Below are 23,146 nucleotides of genomic sequence, written 5' to 3' on the forward strand. Positions count from 1 at the left end.
TATACAAATGCAAGTACAACAAGTCAATATTGTATGTAGCCAGCATTCCTCAGTTCCTTGAGTATGAAGGATATTTCTTTGATGCACGAATAGTTTCCTGCACAAAGCGAACCATGTAGAAGTCTTAGTCGGTCAACCAATATGTTTGGATCTTTCCATGATGTGTAATCATTCTCTTCTACCACCATCTTCCTTTCACCTTTATAATAAATATTATGATCTCTGGTGTCTTCCGTTTTACCACCAACCTCAGGGTAACTTTCATGTTTGAGACGGTGATCATCACAAGCTTGATCAGATTTATTTAATATATCACGTCGTTTCCATCGTTTCGGTCTCAGGACACCGCCACATTCTTCGATCTTGGCAGCTTTATGTGCTTCATCATAGTCTATGTCTTTGTCAACAGCCTCAGAGTCACTGTAACAATCACCGTAGAAGGAATCGTCTTCACCCAATTTACCGTAATAATTCGATGTTGATGATGTTGAAGTGTCTTCATCGTCTTCATGCTTCCTTTTTGGGAGTCCATCATTTTTACAAAGTAGGAAAGATCTACTTGAATTCGGCTGGAATATATTCTCACTTTTCACGTTAAGGATTCTTCCATTGTCTTCATTCTTCCGTAAATCATCAACCTTCTTCAATTTAAGTTCTTTGTTGAGATCGGAAGAGCCAAGAAAATTATTGTCGTAATGCAGATCACTCTTCCTTAGGCTAGTAGATTCATCGTTGTCCTCTAGCTTGTACGCAGGCTTGGCGCTACAAGTTCTGCCATGTCTTTTTAGGCTCTCTCTCCGCGTAAACGACTTGCTACATCGAACACAACTTATCATATTGCGCAGTGGATTTTTAACACAATCATTCTTCTCGTGTTGTCTTTTATTCTTTCTCAAGATAAACTCTTTACTGCAAAACTTACACCTATGTTCTTTCGATACAGCGTCAGATCCCAAATCGGAATTCATATTAGTTACTGAGACTAATGCCAGATACCAATTGTTTTAAATTAGATTCAATACTTAAATAGAAATTTTTTCATATTTCATCAGCGAGAATTAATATATCTCATGCAAAAGTACTTTATGCATGTAGTTCTGCTTTTCAACAACAGATGTCGCCACATGTTGCTTGCAGGTAAATAATATTTAGTTATTTTATGCGGGATGCGGGATGCTCACTAACGATCGCAAAAGAAGGATGGCTTCGTTAGACTCCAAGGAAAAGGAAGTTCGTCTTGCATGTTGGTGCTCCACAGATGTCTCATGGCGTAATATTAATTTGACTGAGTAATGATATTTGTTAATTCCACCTGATAAAAATATTGCAAGTTTTGATTTAGTAGCAGAAATTATCGAATTAAATGTAACTCCAAATAAAATGACATGTCTCATTAGAACAAAAAAAAATCCATGCAGAGAGCGGTTTCTCAGAATAGTCAGAAAAACTTGAAGAAACCACAGGAATGATTGCAAGAACACGGAAAAAACCATCAAAATATTGTCAAGAATAATCAGGAGCACACTGAGAAAACCACTATAATATTAACAATAATAATCGGAAGCACACGGAGAAAACCATCATAATATTGACCAGATTAATCGGAAGCACACAGAGAAAACCACCACATGTTTTCTTTGATATCATAAAATTACAAGAAAAAATATTTAAAAATAAAAATAAATTAATAAAAAATTTAAAAAAATTAAAAAAAAATGCATAAATTTCTGGCTTGTACAAGAACTTTATCTTTGCTCAACAATAATAAGTTTACAAGCTAGCAGAAACTGTTTATGCATTTTTTTGAATTTTTTTGAATTTTTTATTAATTTATTTTTATTTTGTAATATTTTTTCTTGTAATTTTATGATATCAAAGAAAACATGTGGTGGTTTTCTCTGTGTGCTTCCGATTAATCTGGTCAATATTATGATGGTTTTCTCCGTGTGCTTCCGATTATTATTGTTAATATTATAGTGGTTTTCTCAGTGTGCTCCTGATTATTCTTGACAATATTTTGATGGTTTTTTCCGTGTTCTTGCAATCATTCCTGTGGTTTCTTCAAGTTTTTCTGACTATTCTGAGAAACCGCTCTCTGCATGGATTTTTTTTTTGTTCTAATGAGACATGTCATTTTATTTGGAGTTACATTTAATTCGATAATTTCTGCTACTAAATCAAAACTTGCAATATTTTTATCAGGTGGAATTAACAAATATCATTACTCAGTCAAATTAATATTACGCCATGAGACATCTGTGGAGCACCAACATGCAAGACGAACTTCCTTTTCCTTGGAGTCTAACGAAGCCATCCTTCTTTTGCGATCGTTAGTGAGCATCCCGCATCCCGCATAAAATAACTAAATATTATTTACCTGCAAGCAACATGTGGCGACATCTGTTGTTGAAAAGCAGAACTACATGCATAAAGTACTTTTGCATGAGATATATTAATTCTCGCTGATGAAATATGAAAAAATTTCTATTTAAGTATTGAATCTAATTTAAAACAATTGGTATCTGGCATTAGTCTCAGTAACTAATATGAATTCCGATTTGGGATCTGACGCTGTATCGAAAGAACATAGGTGTAAGTTTTGCAGTAAAGAGTTTATCTTGAGAAAGAATAAAAGACAACACGAGAAGAATGATTGTGTTAAAAATCCACTGCGCAATATGATAAGTTGTGTTCGATGTAGCAAGTCGTTTACGCGGAGAGAGAGCCTAAAAAGACATGGCAGAACTTGTAGCGCCAAGCCTGCGTACAAGCTAGAGGACAACGATGAATCTACTAGCCTAAGGAAGAGTGATCTGCATTACGACAATAATTTTCTTGGCTCTTCCGATCTCAACAAAGAACTTAAATTGAAGAAGGTTGATGATTTACGGAAGAATGAAGACAATGGAAGAATCCTTAACGTGAAAAGTGAGAATATATTCCAGCCGAATTCAAGTAGATCTTTCCTACTTTGTAAAAATGATGGACTCCTAAAAAGGAAGCATGAAGACGATGAAGACACTTCAACATCATCAACATCGAATTATTACGGTAAATTGGGTGAAGACGATTCCTTCTACGGTGATTGTTACAGTGACTCTGAGGCTGTTGACAAAGACATAGACTATGATGAAGCACCTAAAGCTGCCAAGATCGAAGAATGTGGCGGTGTCCTGAGACCGAAACGATGGAAACGACGTGATATATTAAATAAATCTGATCAAGCTTGTGATGATCACCGTCTCAAACATGAAAGTTACCCTGAGGTTGGTGGTAAAACGGAAGACACCAGAGATCATAATATTTATTATAAAGGTGCAAGGAAGATGGTGGTAGAAGAGAATGATTACACATCATGGAAAGATCCAAACATATTGGTTGACCGACTAAGACTTCTACATGGTTCGCTTTGTGCAGGAAACTATTCGTGCATCAAAGAAATATCCTTCATACTCAAGGAACTGAGGAATGCTGGCTACATACAATATTGACTTGTTGTACTTGCATTTGTATAATGTAAAGCAATAAAATAAATAATTTAAATTATAAGAATGTAATGTTTTTATTTCTTGTATTATGATTTCTTACTAAGACTTAGATCTCGTAACTTGTGCTTCCTTTTTGCCTTTTTTAGTTAATGGAGCTTCCAAATGTGCTTCCTTATTCGATGATGCATCCAAAATGTGAGGCCTTTTCGTTGGCGGTGCTTCCGAATGTGCTGCCTTTTCGTTGTCGGTGCTTCCAAATGTGCTGCCTTTTAGTTGTCGGTGCTTCCAAATGTGCTGCCTTTTCGTTGTCGGTGCTTCCAAATGTGCTGCCTTTTCGTAGTCGGTGCTTCCAAATGTGCTGCCTTTTCGTAGTCGGTGCTTCCAAATGTGCTGCCTTTTCGTTGTCGGTGCTTCCAAATGTGCTGACTTTTCGTTGTCGGTGCTTCCAAATGTGCTGCCTTTTCGTTGTCGGTGCTTCCAAATGTGCTGCCTTTTCGTTGTCGGTGCTTCCAAATGTGCTGCCTTTACGTTGTCGGTGCTTCCAAATGTGCTGCCTTTTCGATGACGGTGCTTCCAAATGTGCTGCCTTTTCGTAGTCGGTGCTTCCAAATGTGCTGCCATTTCGTTGTCGGTGCTTCCAAATGTGCTGCCTTTTCGTTGTCGGTGCTTCCAAACGTGCTGCCTTTTCGTTGTCGGTGCTTCCAAATGTTCTGCCTTTTCGTTGTCGGTGCTTTCCAAATGTGCTGCCTTTTCGTTCATGGTCCTTCTATTTTTAATGTTGTTTTGACTCTAGTATTATTGTAAATGGTTCTTTATTTGACTAGCGTATTGTTCCATACGGTCCATGTATATATAAGCGAGCTCTAGACAACAGGATGCTTAGTTTGTTACTGATGTCGTCGGTGTAAGGATCACCTAGTTTGTTTCTTCTGGTGCATTAATCACGTAATAGCCTGTTCTTGCGAACTCGATGGCATCTTTACCGACTTTAACGACGAACTCGATGGAGGTTGTACCATCGACTGCGGGAACCATGACGTCAGCGTCGACGATGGTGGAGCAGATCCCGTTGGCAACGTCGATGTCAACACTGGAGGAGACTTCAACAGACGTGGTACCGCCAGCAGAAGAGACTTTAATGCCGCTAGTGCTGGCTGCACAGGGAAACTCGGCGAACGGTGGTTCGCCATCAATGGAGACTTCAATGGATGCCGAATCGACAACAACTAACGAACATCGGTGCTGTTACTGCGACAAGATTTTCTCAAACAACAGCAATGCTCGACGACATGAGAATAGAGAATGTGCCAAGAACCTATATCGTAAAATGTTTGTTTGTGAGAAATGTCATAAGCAGTTTGCCAGAAAAGATAATATGAAAACGCACATGAAGGCATGCAAAGGTCCTGCTGTTCGGCAGAAAGTAAAGGTTTCGGCGCAACAACGATGCATTGATGTTCATGAGAGTATGCCTGGAGATGGTGCAACTGCGGCAACGTCAGTATCTGGATCGCGTCTGAAAGGTTCGTCTTCATCACCACGGTATCCTTGCAGCTACTGTGATACGTCGTTCGCATTTGCTCATGATGCACGAAGACATGAGCGGAGCAAATGCACGAAGAATCCATCTCGCATGAAGTTTCGATGTGATGAGTGTCATGAATGGTTTACTAGAATTGATAATTTGCGACGACATGCGAAAAACTGTAAAGGTGAAGTCCGTGTGCCTACTGCTGAACTACCTGCAGAAATTTCGACTCCTCGGTTTAGGTTGAAGGCTCGTGAGCGTACAAGCAAGAAAACCGATGTGCAGCAACCAATTGGTATGACGTCTGAACAGGAAAATAAACCTAAGACTGTGTTCGGCGCATTACAAGTGAACGATAATGGCTTCTACTTGGCGCAGTCTGCATTTCGTGGAACATTGAAGGACTACTATTATTTAAATACGTTAGGTGAGTCGAAAGACATTTGTAATTTTCTTGATGATATCAGAGAGGACATAATCAATCAGCTTACTGATGATGTAGCAACAAACGGTTGGACTGTATATATGGAAAGCCATATCCGTTCGATGACAAAGTGAAGAAGTGTGCATTCAAGACATCGGCTGCAGTAATTTACAGTTCTAACGATGTGAAGCAAACTGTTAAAAACGGTATCCAGAAACTCTGTCAAGAGGAGGTGGACTATGTCTGTAAAGGTTCTGGCTGGACTCTGTCTAGTATAAACAGATTGGAGCTAAGAATTAGTCATTTCACACCGCTGCGGAACTAAATGATTATAAGATTGCTGGCTTTCGCAAATGATCCTGCAGTAGAATAGAAATTATGTAATAAATATTATGTTTGTAAAAGAACTTGTGGTGTTTAATTCCTCGAACCTGTTACTATTATGTTAAATTGATGTTATATTTACTTTTTTTGCTTCGTCCTAGATCGTACCAAGGACCTTAGTCTACCTAATCAATCAGTATATAGATTAAAAATTTATTTAATGAATTTTGGAATTTTTCCCGAATTTCTAGCTAAATAATTACGGATTTTCAAGATGGCGGCCAAATGACAAGATTTCGGGTGTCACAGCAATAATAAATGATTACTGCACTCTAGCGGATAAGAATTAAACTAACATGGCGTCAGCGCACTCTCGCCGACGATACACTGATGATGGCTTCCAGCAGACGAGGACAAGATGGCGGACATGACGTCATACTACCTGACGATATATATGCTTTGAAAAAAAGTGGTGGGAGTCAGTATGCCTGCAGCCACCGCGGGGGGAAGGATCGGATGCCATTTTTATTTTTTTTGCACTCGTCGGGTTTGAACCGAGGACTCCGAGCTCCGTGTCGTAAATGTTTGTTTTTTAAATATTTTATTAAATTTTTTATTATTTAATTTTTTTATAATTATTAAATTTTTTTCATTAAAATCAGATAATAAATTTAAAGATGGCGGCCGTAACGAAAATTGCAACGATGACGTCATAATTCAAAATGGCGGATAACACAATTCCGGAATGTTCGAGAAAACGAAATGACGTCATCCAAGATGGTGGATCCAAGATGGCCGTCGAGGTCAAGGTCAAAGGTCAAGGTCACATCCTGATAGAGGCTTAACTGAGGCTTGAGTTAAGGATGCTTAAGCCTCTATCAGGACATTTCTAGCCGCTGGGATTTTTAAGGACTAAAACGGGAAATTTTCCCTCGAAACGGAATTTTTCCCTCGAAAACGGGAAATTTTTTCTTAAAACGGGAAATTTTGAGTCATTTTGAGTCAATTTTGAGGAATTTTGAGGAATTTTTGCCGCCGTGACGTGTCAAATCCAAGATGGCGGTCGACAATCTTCAATCCACCGCCTGAGGCCTGATCTCGGAAATACTATTATATACTACTTTAGTACATGCCTATAAAAAGGTTAAAAATCCTCAAATGATTCGGCACAATGCAAAATAGTAAAATAAATAAACAAAATGACGAAAATTAACAAGGAAAATTATGGCAACCAGAACATGACATCTAGACAATAATAGACAACAGGCAACAATAGATAACTTAAAACATAACAAACAACCAAGATAATGTGGCTATATTTGAATTAAATAAGGGATATTAAATGATCGTTCACAATTACTTGTTTGTATGGTAAAGGAACCATTATGTCGAATTTATTCAAAGTAGTGATGAGTCTGATTTAAATGTCATTATTTTTTTAAGTGGGTTTCTTTTAATACCTGTTGAAGGATGAAACTTTATGACAGTGGTTTCATTTTGATAACTACAGTTCATTATATATATATATATATATATATATATATATATATATATATATATATATATATATATATATACAAACAAAATAAGAACTCAAATGTATTTATCTCTTTTTAGCAAAAATCACGCATTTAGCCATATAAGTTTTATTTCATTATATTATTATTATTGAATGTATGTCTGTTTGTGTGTTTGATTGTTCAAATATCGCACAAAAACTACTGACCTATTTTGTTTAAAAGCTTATGATTAGACTAAAACACTGGTGTATATTTCACCTCGCTACGACCCTTTTTCACGAACCAAGTTCAAGAAATATAAGGTAAGCTCCCATTTCTACCAACAACCACTTCTATCAATACTACTTTGTACCACATATGTACATGTTCTAATTTGTTTATTCTACCAAAATCAATAACAAGTTCACAATTGGTGATAACTTTATTATTACATGATATGATAAGTAAATTAAAAAAATCATCGTGTTACTATTCGCACGGGGACACACACAAGGTATAAAATATTGGAACAAAAACCTTAAAATATTACAATTCCATTAATCCAGTGGATATCTTGATTCTGTAGCGTCACCTATTGCGTTCCCCAGCGTCCAGCAGAGGGAATACATCTGATGTGTGTGTGTGTGTGTGTGTGTGTGTGTGTGTGTGTGTGTGTGTGTGTGTGTGTGTGTGTGTGTGAGTGTTGCCTGTGCACTAGCGCGGTGTAGGGTGTTTCCTATGTCGTCGCAAGAAATATATGGAATTAGCTACCAAAGAGAACTAAAAGATTTTTCAATTTTCATGTTCAAGGAATATATATATAATTCCTTCCTGTCTGCAAAATCAGTTGGGTTTAAGGCATTATTACGCAATATTTTTTTTTGTTTGTAAAATTATTACGTTTTTGCGTGTAATTTACATAATGTAGTAAAAATATTTTGTTACGTGCTGTACTCATAAAAATCCATGGGCTAAATTTGGTCGATAATAAAAAAACTAATGAAATAAATAAGGAATCCTGGTATTCAATACGCCAAGCGGGTCAGACACAGTACAGTATGTACATAAAAGAATGTCCCAATTATAAAATTTAATAGTATCAAATGTAAGCATTGTAGAGTTTTTGTTCAAAGTCACAATTAAGGAGTAACTCAAACAGTTTTAGATAAGCGCATGCGATTAAGTCCTACTTTGATATTTCTCGCTTGCAGCGCCACCTACGCAAAATGGCGACTCCGCGGCGTAAAGCGTTTTGTGTTCTGCAATTCGCTAACAGTGAATCTGTAATTTCAGTTCAACATCCGTTTCGTTTAAAGTTTAACATTTCGAAGTCCCTGACCGTTCGACTGGTCGTAATGGTCGAGACGACAGAGGTCTTTTTTTTTTCGCTGGCCTCCACGTTCACCTGACATAACGCCATGCGATATTTTTTTTTTTCCTTCGGCGCTTCATAAAAGATCGTGTCTACGTTCCTCCGCTACCTCGTGATTTGCCAGAGTTCAAACACAGAATTGAACAGGCTATTGCTTCCATTACTCCTGACGTGTTAACCAAAGTGTGGAAAGAATTGTTTTGGTGGTATGCCGTGTGGCTAAAGGTGCACATATTCGAACATTTGTAAGGGATGGGGGAATAATTTACCTTCGGTTTGATCCAGGGGCGCAACAACTAAATTTCCAAAAGGGGGGGGGCAATATACCTTTTTATAAAGAATCATCGATCCCCCCTATTGAAGTGGGGGGTCCGGGGGTCCTCCCCCGGGAAAATTTGTATTTGAAGGTGGAAAATGGTGCTACTTAAGCAGTTTTATTATCTAAAAATGGATTACAGAGCACTTTCTTTGCCCTCGTTTGCCACCACTTCAAGGTTTCAGAGGGGGGGGGGGATACCCTTGCCCCCCCCCCCCTGTTGTTGCGCCCCTGGTTTTATCTATGATTTGAGGTACCTAAGTAGACTAAATTAAGCTCTTAAGCTATACCATCGAACCAGAGAGCTTACATACCATCTCCTAATGATCGCCAGACGTCTCCCTCGCCGTGCGGGAGCAATCCCGCGGCTCGTTGCGCGGAGCTACTGTCGCGTGCGCAGAGACGCTTGCCGCCGGCAACAGGTGCACGGCGGGGCGTGTCGGTCGCCATGGAGACGGTCGCGAGCAGCCGAGCCACTTAACCCGCGCGACGGGACCGGTTTAATGGGGCCACTGATGGAGGTTAGGGCGGTCCGGCTTCGAGTCCGCCATGCATGCACCCCCGAGGAACAGCTAACCTCAGTGCTTTAATAGAAGATGCCTTGTAACGGTATTCCAAGACGTTCGAGTAAAGTAGCGAATAGACCACCTTTTTTTTTTTGATGTGATAGCGTCTTACAAATCGATGAACGCCGGCTGCACGTACGAAAAAAAAGCATGACTCATTGTCACGTTCCGCCTGAGCCGAGCGTGCGAGAAACCGGCCCCAATCACCGTGCGAGAGAAAATCTTCTATAATATCAAACAGCTTTAAGACGGGCATTTTGACTATGTAATTGTTCGTGATTATATTTAAACAAATTATTTAAAATTAAATTTGCAAAAACTGTAGGCCTAAATAATATTTTAAAATTAAAAAAGTATGCAATTTTTCATCAATGTTATCTTATGACGTTATCACGTAAAATTATCGTCCGTAAACCGACTTTACAGACAACCACCCCCCCTTTTTTTTGGGGGGGGGGGGAGGGGGGGATACAACCCTGACCGAACTCACGGGACGTACCCCATATAAATTGTACAAACCGAACCCTGGTAAGGAAAACAAATCGGTAACCGATTAAATTAAACGGTGCCCTGAGCGAGGCTAGAAGCTGAATCGATCGCTTTCTAGCGGACGTTTCGTGACCATCGATACAAATGTTACGACAAAAAATACTTGAGATAGCGGCACCATAGCACAAAAATTAAACAACATTTCTCATTTTCTCAAGTACATTTTGAAATAACAACGTCTAATAAATCAATGAACGCCGGCTGCACGCACGAAAAAGGATGGCTCATTGTCCCGTTACGCATTGTCCCGTTACGCTCATTTTACGCTTGCGCCGCATCTATCTCTCTTCCACTCGATTGGAACAACCATCGATTTGACTTTTTCGAGGCACATTAAACTTGAAACACTCCCATTCGTTTCCTACTTTTCCTATTATCGTCGTATCCTTAACAGAATAACACAGATTGGAAGAAGTTAAATAGCAAACATGTATAAACGTTATAGTTAAAATAATCTGTTCGTTAAAGTAATAAAAATATTTGAATTAATGAGTGCAAATAAAAGTAAATTTATGAATTAAATTGTAGATTTAATTTCACTCCTTCCTTGTATCTATACAAAATAGTGATAATTCAATAAATATTATTCAATTTTATTCATAAAAGTATGCAATCATTTTATTAATGTTTTTTTATGACGTTGTCACGTTAAACTATCGTCCGTAAACCGACTTTACAGACAACCAATTTTTTTAAGTTGCGCAACCAGTTGTTTTCCCACTGAGGCAGGATCAGCGTGGATGGACCAAATAGTAAATGTTTCGTATTTTTTTTTTTCAAATCACAGTCAGTTTAATCGCTGTTGCTAAAACTTTCACTGTGGTATTGCAACGTGTGTTATGGTAGAACGAACTGCTTGTACGTTTCAATTTCATGTATGTACGTGCAGTCATTAAAAAATTTTACTTACGTGCCGGTAAGTACAGACTTACGCAAAACAATGTTTAACATTTTTTTGATAAATAACATCTTAGCTGTCGGTATACAGCAATTAGTAGTAGCAATTTCTTGAATTGAACGGAAGTCTAATGAGCGGAAATGTGTAACAACGGTTGTATCATCCTTGGGTGTTTCAGAAATCTATAATAGATGGAGGAACCACGTGATTCATACGTTATATTTCTTTCCTGAACATTGCCTAATTACACCGCCAATGCGTATTGAAAAAAATAAAATTTTATAATAGTACAACTATACTTTAATACATTATGTTAAAATTTAAAGTCATAAAAATAAATAATTAAAACTAAAAATACTTTAGAATCCTGGCATTAAGCTTAGTTATCGTTGAAATGTAGAGATAGCGCAACGTTCATCATACTATAGAGAAACAAAAAAAAATAGTTTACATATATTTGACGCCATGACAAATAAACGAAATTTGTGATGAAATTTTTACTGATAAATATTAAATGTTGAATCAGCTCAATAAGTTTGTTTGTTTTCGAAGTATTTGCAGACTTATATCAGTCGTTTAAGCAAAACAAATATACAAACATATACTTAGTGTTATAATGTATGTTTTAAAATGTTTCAGGTGAATATTTAATTTTTAAAGTCCTACGTAAAGTTTCATGTCCGAGTTTCGTTGTATATAGTGTATTTGCAACACGAGAACACGTGAATTTTTCAAGTCTTTTTCGCTTCCATTAGAGCCGTTTCATTATATAGTTTAAAATTTCAGTCTGGAAATGGGATGATTCAATAGTCGATGTAGCTGCACCGGCAGCGAATTCTAGCGGTGATCGCGGAAACTACGTGCGATTCGCGTCAAGAAATGTAGATGAAAACACAATTTGCGTATACTTATCTCGCTCGACATTATTTTAAAGAATTCTGCGTTAAATTTCGTGTACGAGTTTTGTATTATACATACGTGTATTTGCAAAACGAGAACACATGGATTTGCTCGTTTCCGAGGTTATATGTTACATATCTCTAACGAGTACTGATATATATATATATATATATATATATATATATCCAGGGATCTACGTAAATTTACTGGTACTGAGTTTACTTACTTTCAACATGAATCCACAACACAAAAATTATTTCGGTGTACAAATTTGGTATTATTCCTGTAAAAAAATTGCTCTTTTTTCTTCCACGGGAAGTCGAAATGCGGTGAAGTTTCTACGAAGATACTGTTATCTGATATTACGAAGAACTATTCGTTTATTTGAGGTTCATTCTTCACTGAAAAGTCCGTGAATATACTGTAATTTTTAAGAGTGTACAAACTATTATTTGTTGGCAACTGGTTTACAAAGGAATCTTTTGTGAAAGTACAGAAAAAAAAATTATTTCAGTGTGGCGCCGATGAGCTCGACCTCGCAACAATCAGCTGTGTGGAGCACGCTCTCATTTGTTTCTCTCGCGCATTTGGTTTTGGTGGGGGGAGGAGTGGGGAGGGCCGCGTACAGCCAGTCCCGTGTGCGCTAATGAGACAGTGATGGCATTTAGGTATGGGGGGGGAAGGTGAGTGGGACGGTATGCTCTGGAACTGGAAGCGGGCCCCGACCAGATGATGGGGGGAGGGGAGCATCCCCCACCCCTACCACGCTGACGTCATTACCCACGGATCACGCCGGCTCTCGAACTGCGTCACGCCGATCGCGCTGCAACCCGACGAGACCACCGGCGCTACACCAATCATCAATCAGTTACCAGTACGGCTGCGCCTCACGCCCCCTACTGGTCACTCCGTGTTTACCCACGTTACTTTCGTGTGAGGGCAATCCCCGCAACATTTATCACTTATCAGGGCGGTATTCCAAGACGTTCGGGTGAGGAAGCGAATAATCACCGCCTTGTTGGGACACAACCGTAACCTAACTCGCGGGCCGTATTCCAGAACGTGTCCAAACGAAATCCCAGTAAGTAAACAAATCGGAAACGGGGCCCTGAGCGAGGCTGTAAAATTTAAAGTTTTTATGTTTACTTCACTCAACCAACCCACGTATGAAAAATTATTTTTTTCTAGGTTTATATAAGTTTGAGTGAAAACTACAGCATTCGTCTGCTTAGAACCATAAAAACGTTTACAAAGGTGATTATTTTGATATATTTTTATTTGCTAGTCATTTGTTTCAAAAATGTTTTAATATTCTGAATAAAAGCTTTTATTTAAGTTAGCCCAGTTGAATACGTTTTGTTTTATAATGTTTTGTTATTTTTGTAAATTTTGGCATGTTTTCGTGACAGACATGGGTTCTCAATAGATAGGGCCTACGACGCACTTAATTTACACTATGATTCGTCTGTACCAACATTAGATTGTTATTCCCGTTCGGAGCTTAGTTATAAAATGTATTTAATAATTTTACTTGTGAAGAAACTGTGAATGTACTTTCTTAATATAATTACTTTGACTCGGACAACATTTTAATATTAAGGAAACAATTCGACAAATGTTTTTAAATAAAGGTGTGTATCAACAAAGGTTACACCGTTAAGTTGAAGTCCTTTTAGGTAGATTTCAAAGAACTACCTATTGGAGCCGTTACTATGGTGTGACTTCCGGAAAATTATTATTGTATTGTAGTTTTCGTCGTTTCATTGTCCATGGACCCCAAAGTAGTATATAATAGGGGCGTCTGGCACAGGCTTCAGGCTGAGGATTGAAGATTGTTTACATTGTGACGTCACGGCGGCCATCTTGGATGAGTGTAACGGGACACAGCGTAACGGGACAAGTTTTACCTTGACCTTTGACCCTCAAAATGTGTCAAAATCCGCCAAAATTGGGCAAAAATTGCCCAAAATTCGTCAAAATTTCCCGTTTTAAGAAAAATTTTCCCGTTTTCGAGGGAAAAATTCCCGTTTCGAGGGAAAATTTCCCGTTTTAGTCCTTAAAAATCCCAACGGCTAGAAATGTCCTTAAAGAGGCTTAAGCATCCTTAACTCAAGCCTCAGTTAAGCCTCTATCAGGATGTGACCTTGACCTTTGACCTTGACCCCGACGGCCATCTTGGATCCACCATCTTGGATGACATCATTTCGTCTTCTCGAACATTCCGGCATTGTGTTATCGGCCATTTTGAATTATGACGTCACCGTTGCAATTTCCGTTACGGCCGCCATCTTTAAATTTATTATCCGATTTTAATGAAAAAATATTTTAAAATTATAAAAAAATTAAATAAAATTTTTTTTTAATAACATATTTTAAAAACAAACATTTACAACACGGAGCTCGGAGTCCTCGGTTCGAACCCGACGAGTGCAAAAAAAAAATGGCGACCGATCCTTCCCTCGTGGTGGGTGCTGTCAGACTGACTCCCACCACTTTTTTTTCAAAGCATATATATATATATATATCGTCAGGTAGTATGACGTCATGTCCGCCATCTTGTCCTCGTCTGCTGGAAGCCATCATCAGTGTATCGTCGGCGAGAGTGCACTGACGCCATGTTAGTTTAATTCTTATCCGCTAGAGTGCAGTAATCATTTATTATTGCTGTGACACCCGACATCTTGTCATTTGGCCGCCATCTTGAAAATCCGTAATTATTTAGCTAGAAATTCGGGAAAAATTCCTAAATTCATTAAATAAATTTGTAATCTATATGCTGATTGATTAGGTCGACTAAGGTCCTTGGTACGATCTAGGACGAAGCAAAAAAATTAAATATAACATCAATTTAACATAATAGTAACAGGTTCGAGGAATTAAACACCACAAGTTCTTTTACAAACATAATATTTATTACATAATTTCTATTCTACTACAGGATCATTTGCGAAAGCCAGCAATCTTATAATCATTTAGTTCCGCAGCGGTGTGAAATGACTAATTCTTAGCTCCAATCGGTTTATACTAGACAGAGTCCAGCCAGAACCTTTACAGACATAGTCAACCTCTTCTTGACAGAGTTTCTGGATACCGTTTTTAACAGTTTGCTTCACATCGTTAGAACTGTAAATTACTGCAGCCGATGTCTTGAATGCACACTTCTTCACTTTGTCATCGAACGGATATGGCTTTCCATATATACAGTCCAACCACAAGTTATATTTCAAAGGTCCGTTTGTTGCTACATCATCAGTAAGATGATTATGTCCTCTCTGATATCATCAAGAAAATTACAAATGTCTTTCGACTCACCTAACGTATTTAAATAATAGTAGTCCTTCAATGTTCCACCAAATGCAGACTGCGCTAAGTAGAAGCCATTATCGTTCACTTGTAATGCGCCGAACACAGTCTTAGGTTTATTTTCCTGTTCAGACGTCATACCAATCGGTTGCTGCACATCGGTTTTTTTGCTTGTACGCTCACGAGCCTTCAACCTAAACCGAGGAGTCGAAATTTCTGCAGGTAGTTCAGCAGTAGGCACACGGACTTCACCTTTACAGTTTTTCGCATGCCGTCGCAAATTATCAATTCGAGTAAACCATTCATGACACTCATCACATCGAAACTTCATGCGAGATGGATTCTTCGTGCATTTGCTCCGCTCATGTCTTCATGCATCATGAGCAAATGCGAACGACGTATCACAGTAGCTGCAAGGATACCGTGGTGATGAAGACGAACCTTTCAGACCCGATCCAGATACTGACGTTGCCGCAGTTGCACCATCTCCAGGCATACTCTTATGAACATCAATGCATCGTTGTCGGTGCTGCCAAATGTGCTGCCTTTTCGTTGTCGGTGCTGCCAAATGTGCTGCCTTTAAGTAGTCGGTGCTTCCAAATGTGCTGCCTTTTCGTAGTCGGTGCTTCCAATTTTTTTTTCCTTTTTTGAAGGTGCTTCCAAGTGTGCTTCCTTTTTTTGATGGTGCTTCCAATTTTTTTTTCCTTTTTTGAAGGTGCTTCCAAGTGTGCTTCCTTTTTTTTTTGATGGTGCTTCTATTTTTTTAATGTTGTTTTGACTCTAGTATTTTAGTAAAATGTTCTTGGTTTGACTAGCGTATTATTCCATACGGTGCATGTATATAAGCGAGTCCTAGACAGCAGGACGCTCAGTTTTGTTACTGACGTCGTCGGTGTAAGGATCACCTAGTTTGTTTCATCTGGTGCATTAATCACGTAATTACCTGTTCTTGCGAACTCGATGGCATCTTTACCGTCTTTAACGACGAACTCGATGGAGGTTGTACCATCGACTGCGGGAACCATGACGTCAGCGTCGACGATGGTGGAGCAGATTCCGTTGGCAACGTCGATGTCAACACTGGAGGAGACCTAAACAGACGTGGTACCGCCAGCAGAAGAGACTTTAATGCTGCTAGTGCTGGCTGCACAGGGAAACTCGACGAACGCTGGTTCGTCTTTAATGGAGACTTCAATGGATGCCGAATCGACAACAACTAACGAACATCGGTGCTGTTACTGCGACAAGATTTTCTCAAACAACAGCAATGCTCGTCGACATGAGAATAGAGAATGTGCCAAGAACCTATATCGTAAAATGTTTGATTGTGAGAAATGTCATAAGCAGTTTGCCAGAAAAGATAATATGAAAACGCACATGAAGGCATGCAAAGGTCCTTCTGTTCGGTAGAAAGTAAAGGTTTCAGCGCAACAACGATGCATTGATGTTCATAAGAGTATGCCTGGAGATGGTGCAACTGCGGCAACGTCAGTATCTGGATCGGGTCTGAAAGGTTCGTCTTCATCACCACGGTATCCTTGCAGCTACTGTGATACGTCGTTCGCATTTGCTCATGATGCATGAAGACATGAGCGGAGCAAATGCACGAAGAATCCATCTCGCATGAAGTTTCGATGTGATGAGTGTCATGAATGGTTTACTCGAATTGATAATTTGCGACGGCATGCGAAAAACTGTAAAGGTGAAGTCCGTGTGCCTACTGCTGAACTACCTGCAGAAATTTCGACTCCTCGGTTTAGGTTGAAGGCTCGTGAGCGTACAAGCAAGAAAACCGATGTGCAGCAACCGATTGGTATGACGTCTGAACAGGAAAATAAACCTAAGACTGTGTTCGGCGCATTACAAGTGAACGATAATGGCTTCTACTTAGCGCAGTCTGCATTTGGTGGAACATTGAAGGACTACTATTATTTAAATACGTTAGGTGAGTCGAAAGACATTTGTAATTTTCTTGATGATATCAGAGAGGACATAATCATCTTACTGATGATGTAGCAACAAACGGACCTTTGAAATATAACTTGTGGTTGGACTGTATATATGGAAAGCCATATCCGTTCGATGACAAAGTGAAGAAGTGTGCATTCAAGACATCGGCTGCAGTAATTTACAGTTCTAACGATGTGAAGCAAACTGTTAAAAACGGTATCCAGAAACTCTGTCAAGAAGAGGTTGACTATGTCTGTAAAGGTTCTGGCTGGACTCTGTCTAGTATAAACCGATTGGAGCTAAGAATTAGTCATTTCACACCGCTGCGGAACTAAATGATTATAAGATTGCTGGCTTTCGCAAATGATCCTGTAGTAGAATAGAAATTATGTAATAAATATTATGTTTGTAAAAGAACTTGTGGTGTTTAATTCCTCGAACCTGTTACTATTATGTTAAATTGATGTTATATTTAATTTTTTTGCTTCGTCCTAGATCGTACCAAGGACCTTAGTCGACCTAATCAATCAGCATATAGATTACAAATTTATTTAATGAATTTAGGAATTTTTCCCGAATTTCTAGCTAAATAATTACGGATTTTCAAGATGGCGGCCAAATGACAAGATGTCGGGTGTCACAGCAATAATAAATGATTACTGCACTCTAGCGGATAAGAATTAAACTAACATGGCGTCAGTGCACTCTCGCCGACGATACACTGATGATGGCTTCCAGCAGACGAGGACAAGATGGCGGACATGACGTCATACTACCTGACGATATATATATATATATGCTTTGAAAAAAAAGTGGTGGGAGTCAGTCTGACAGCACCCACCACGAGGGAAGGATCGGTCGCCATTTTTATTTTTTTTTGCACTCGTCGGGTTCGAACCGAGGACTCCGAGCTCCGTGTTGTAAATGTTTGTTTTTTAAATATGTTATTAAAAAAAATTTTATTTAATTTTTTTATAATTTTAAAATATTTTTTCATTAAAATCGGATAATAAATTTAAAGATGGCGGCCGTAACGGAAATTGCAACGGTGACGTCATAATTCAAAATGGCCGATAACACAATGCCGGAATGTTCGAGAAGACGAAATGATGTCATCCAAGATGGTGGATCCAAGATGGCCGTCGGGGTCAAGGTCAAAGGTCAAGGTCACATCCTGATAGAGGCTTAACTGAGGCTTGAGTTAAGGATGCTTAAGCCTCTTTAAGGACATTTCTAGCCGTTGGGATTTTTAAGGACTAAAACGGGAAATTTTCCCTCGAAACGGGAATTTTTCCCTCGAAAACGGGAAATTTTTTCTTAAAACGGGAAATTTTGACGAATTTTGGGCAATTTTTGCCCAATTTTGGCGGATTTTGACACATTTTGAGGGTCAAAGGTCAAGGTAAAACTTGTCCCGTTACGCTGTGTCCCGTTACACTCATCCAATATGGCCGCCGTGACGTCACAATGTAAACAATCTTCAATCCTCAGCCTGAAGCCTGTGCCAGACGCCCCTATTATATACTACTCCCCAAAACCACAATCAACACAAAAGTTTATATAGGGTATATATGTGTATATATATTCATGTGCGTGTATGTGTTTTTATAAGTTGACGATGGTTTTGGGGTCTATGGACCATGAAAAGAAAAGAAAACTATATTTAAAAATTTTCCGGAAGTCGCACCATGGTCACGGCTACAATATGTAGTACTTCTTTTAAGTCTACCTAATAATATAGGCTGAACGGTTCCGCATACATGCGCACACCAACGGCATACAGGGCTTCATAATAAAATCACGTCTTTTGAAAACTGCTCTTTATATGAGAGGGGTGTATGTTTACGAAGACCATTTGTAAATACGCTGAGGGCGGGTAAGTACTTAGTTATGTCTCCGTATTTAGTTTTTAAACTGTATTTTTATAAGAGTGAAAAATGGCTAAAACACCTGTCTTCAGAATTACATTTATGTACGAAACAGCCGGTTCGGATTCTTGAAAGCATTCGAGGGGCTTGCATTACTGCATTATCTTCATTTCTCCTCTATATGATGTTATGAATGCCGTTCAGACTTCATGGTTGACTTGACGCACGGGGAAGACCGCGCGCCATTTCAGAGCGTTGCGTTTAGAGGCGATGTCGCGGTAGAAGCACCAGCGACGGTCGCACCTACAGACACCGGGATCGTCGGAGACGTGGAGCTGCAGCAGTGCCAGGTCGCGTGGTTGTGGGACGGGAGAGACCAGAGCACCACGAGAAACCCCCTCCGGCTCAGAAGCAACGTCCGCCACGCTTCCCACTGGCGGAGCGCCGTGACCTGGAGGCCCGTCCCGTGATGCCCCCTCCCCCTCCCCCCCCTTCCAAGGCTTGACGTAGATTGCGAGCAATGGGTCGAAACAGAGCGCAATCACGGACAAGGTCCCAGCAGTTGGTTCGCGATTCGGTCATTTCCGTTCGACGAATTGCTTTTTTTTTATGTAGGCTTCCATATGGGGCGCTTCAACATTCTCTAGCATGCCATTTGAACTGCCCCTCAAGAAAGATCACCATGTGTTTTAACAGGAAACAGCTTTCATACAACCCAAAACATGCAATTTAGTTCCCCAAAATAAATCATTGTTTGTTTTAACAGGATATATAATTGTTTCACATATGTTTTTTGCGTGACAATGTAAGTACTTAAAAATGTATTTATTGTATGTGCGCACGTACATTAAAAATTGGCTCATGTTTGGATACCTGCAAAATTCACGTTTCCAGCTATCAGAATGAACTATAAACACGCTTGTATAAAAACAATTCATCTACATTTTAACTTCTGGTCGGATTGCATGTGATTGGATCATTTGAATTTTCAAGTCTGGATCGTTGTTCATTTGAATGTAACTTTTTACAATTTAAAAAAGTAACTAATTACCTGTAAAATGAATGCCCTTCGAAAGTAACATATTAAAATAACTTGTAAGATTCCTTTATTGCGACAAAATTCCATATTTACAAGTTGTTTACAAAATAGTGTACAATTTAATAAATACAACATTTTTATCAAATTTATTGCATTGCTATAAGAATTGCTATATACTTGTTGTGGTTTAGCAAAAGTTGCATCTCAAAGTTTTTGTCACTTTTGCAACTACGATTTTGTCGGTGACACAAACCGCCAGAACTAAAAAACCCTTCAACATCCGCGCTAGCTGGTAAAGGCGTATTGAATTTTACAAGCATGCTTCTTACTGTAGGTAGGGAACCGAAAACAGATATACTGTAATATTTCTTTTAAAATATGTAAATAGCTCAGAATCGGCAGAAAGATTTCAAGTCTTCACATTCTCAAATAATTCTTCATCACTGCTAAAATGTTGGTCATCATTATTACAATCAGTTGGAAAGGATTTGTTTTTGTGAGCACAATATTTCTCTTCTAAGATTCGTTTTAACTTTTTTCTCTGAAGAAATGTGTTGGCAGTATCCCAATCAGAATCAGTTACGACTGGAACAAGCATAGTCTCAAGTTTAAATTTTGGGCGGAGAACACTGGTAGTCACTACGTTTTTATCAGTAAAAAAATAGTTTGAATCTATTTTTAACGCCTTGGTTGAAGAAACATTAATCGGTTCACAAAACTTTGAGTCCTTTGAGTTTTCCAATTTCAGAAGTAGTACTTGGATTACTGGCATCAAGTATCAAAAGTAACTTTTCTTATCAGCCAGTGAATCTCTAATGACTTGCCTAATGGAGCCACAACCTGAGAAATATTATTGAAATATTCAATCATCTTATAAATATATTTTCTCTGATCATGTAAATTAACATTCTCACAGTTTAAGAAGGAAAATATGAAACAACAAATGCGATTTATATTAAATTACAGCCGAGGGACTCAAATGCAATAATTATGAGAGAATTGCCTTGCATTTAAGTATTATTTATTTATACTTTAAAATAAAATCTATACAAAAGGCTAGATCTGTTTGTATTTTTGTTTTGTTTTAAAATGCTCTTCTTAACTTGCAATACTCCGCAGTGAATGATATTTCTCCTTGTCTCATCATTAGAACTTTAGTTGAGCACAAACATCCTTCAGTTCAGCTTCTTTGGATGAAATAATTGAGTTAATTCTTTACAATGCCTTGTAAGTAGAATTACATATGGTTATATTTGGTAATACGAAATACATCTCACAACACTGTTTAATTATATCAGCAGCATTAGTATTTCACTTTGTTTATTCCATAAACATTGACACTTAGCAAATGTAGAGCGAAAAATATATTTGTACACTATATTTCCGAAAGCAACTTTTGGAGTCCTTTGTTGCAAATGAATTCTAAGTGAACGCAGCACAGCGATGATGGATGATGAGGAGGCAGGCTGTATTTGTCAATACTACCAGTTGAATCAAGTATTTGAGTGATGGTGCTATGGTAATTTCGTCTTCCTCTGAAAATTCTTCTGGCTATGAATCATCAATACTCTTCTTTTTTTTCGAATTTGGTAGATTTTTCAACATTTCTTGCCCAGTGCTGTACCTCAGGAGGTGCAACACTAGACGGTTGTTTTTAATAACGAGCGAGAGAAGTGTTTTGCGTACATATAATATTATTTTCAATCCTAAATTACAAACACACACAAACATTGAACTCGTACAACTCCGCATTCGCGTTACTCGATACCTCTTCACTCGTTCCAGGTTCTGCACTCGTCCTAGGAGGAGATGGGCTAAGTCCTTGTTGTAAAATAAAAACTGGTGTCTTACCTGACGACAATGGCCAAGTCCAGCTGAGTCCTCTATGCCTCTCCGCCGGGCAGAGTGACGTTGAGTGGCAGCGGTCGGTGCGATGTGAAGGCAGCTTCGGCACACTCTCTTCTCCTCTGTCTCTGCTTCTGCCTCTTGGCCAGCAAGCCTCGTGACGAACATTTCTTTCTAGACTGTCCCATACTGTAGTACTACTACCTACTTGGTCACGTGGCGATGACGTCGGGGCTGACGCAGGCAGACAACTTCTGAAAGTGGTGACGGGCCCGCGCGGTTATTAAAACTGGCGGGTGGCCCGCCACCAGGCGGCAATGTCAGGCGGGCAGCCTGCCACCAGGGGAAAATAGCAGGCGGCAAGCAAGGCGGCTAGCCTGCCTCCAGGCTATAATACTCGACCCACACGTAAGTAGCTTTTCACAAAAGTTTATATAGTACGTTATTGACGTAAAACATTTATTTAGACAGTCGAACCAAAACATCTAAGCGCATTACAAAAATTTGACCCATTATTAGGAACTGTCAACAACCACTTTAATTTTAACTTGAAATTCTTTATGGTCTTCTCCGAGCTTTTATGCTATTACATAATAGGTATGAGTACCAACAACTCTTCTGCCCGCTAAGGAAGTTGATTTTCTTTCAATTCTTTTTCTTTTTTTCAAATCTTTCTATTCAATTTTTAAAATACCTCGTTTTAATTCACCAAAATGTTCGTTTATTTTCGTCATTAGTGACTTCCGTCCTAGAAATGATTTGTTAGGTATCCAACCTGTAACGAGTTTCTTAAATACATCTTTTTCAACTATGCTTAAAAGCTGTAGGGATTCTATCACAAAGTTGAGAATGAGATTATCCACGCCCTTTCGTGATACATTTCTCTTAACATTCTCCTCACTTGAAACACGGGAGAGTTTCATCCTATTCAATTTTGGAATATTTTAGCAATTTTTTTCATGGTTCCCTCTTTCTTTTTTATTTTGAAAAAAAAATCTTATCGTAATTGTTCTAATTCGGAAAAAGATAGGGGATTAACTCTCTGAAAAAAAACATATATGAAACATCTACTGTAATTTAAAATTTCAATTTTTGTTAAAAAAATTTCTGTGGAATAAAAGTTGGAAAACAAGTCGGAAACAAACTATAACTTACCCGCACGTGTTGACGAAGATTAGCGTGTGATGTTTTAAAACAGGAAACTTTCATTGTAATCCAGATCAAACATTAAAATGTTTAGTTATTTATCTCTTTCTCTTGAAACACAAATACTTCTG

General features: G+C 38.7%; 1 protein-coding gene across 1 annotated transcript in view; it reads left to right on the plus strand.

The window, feature by feature from the left end:
- The window catches only part of LOC134534519 (tachykinin-like peptides receptor 86C), a 292,275-nt gene that overhangs the window by 238,836 nt on the left and 30,293 nt on the right, over positions 1-23,146 (plus strand). The window lies entirely within an intron of this gene.

Source organism: Bacillus rossius, chromosome 7, assembly GCF_032445375.1.
Source record: "Bacillus rossius redtenbacheri isolate Brsri chromosome 7, Brsri_v3, whole genome shotgun sequence".
Taxonomy (NCBI): Eukaryota; Metazoa; Arthropoda; class Insecta; order Phasmatodea; family Bacillidae; genus Bacillus; species Bacillus rossius.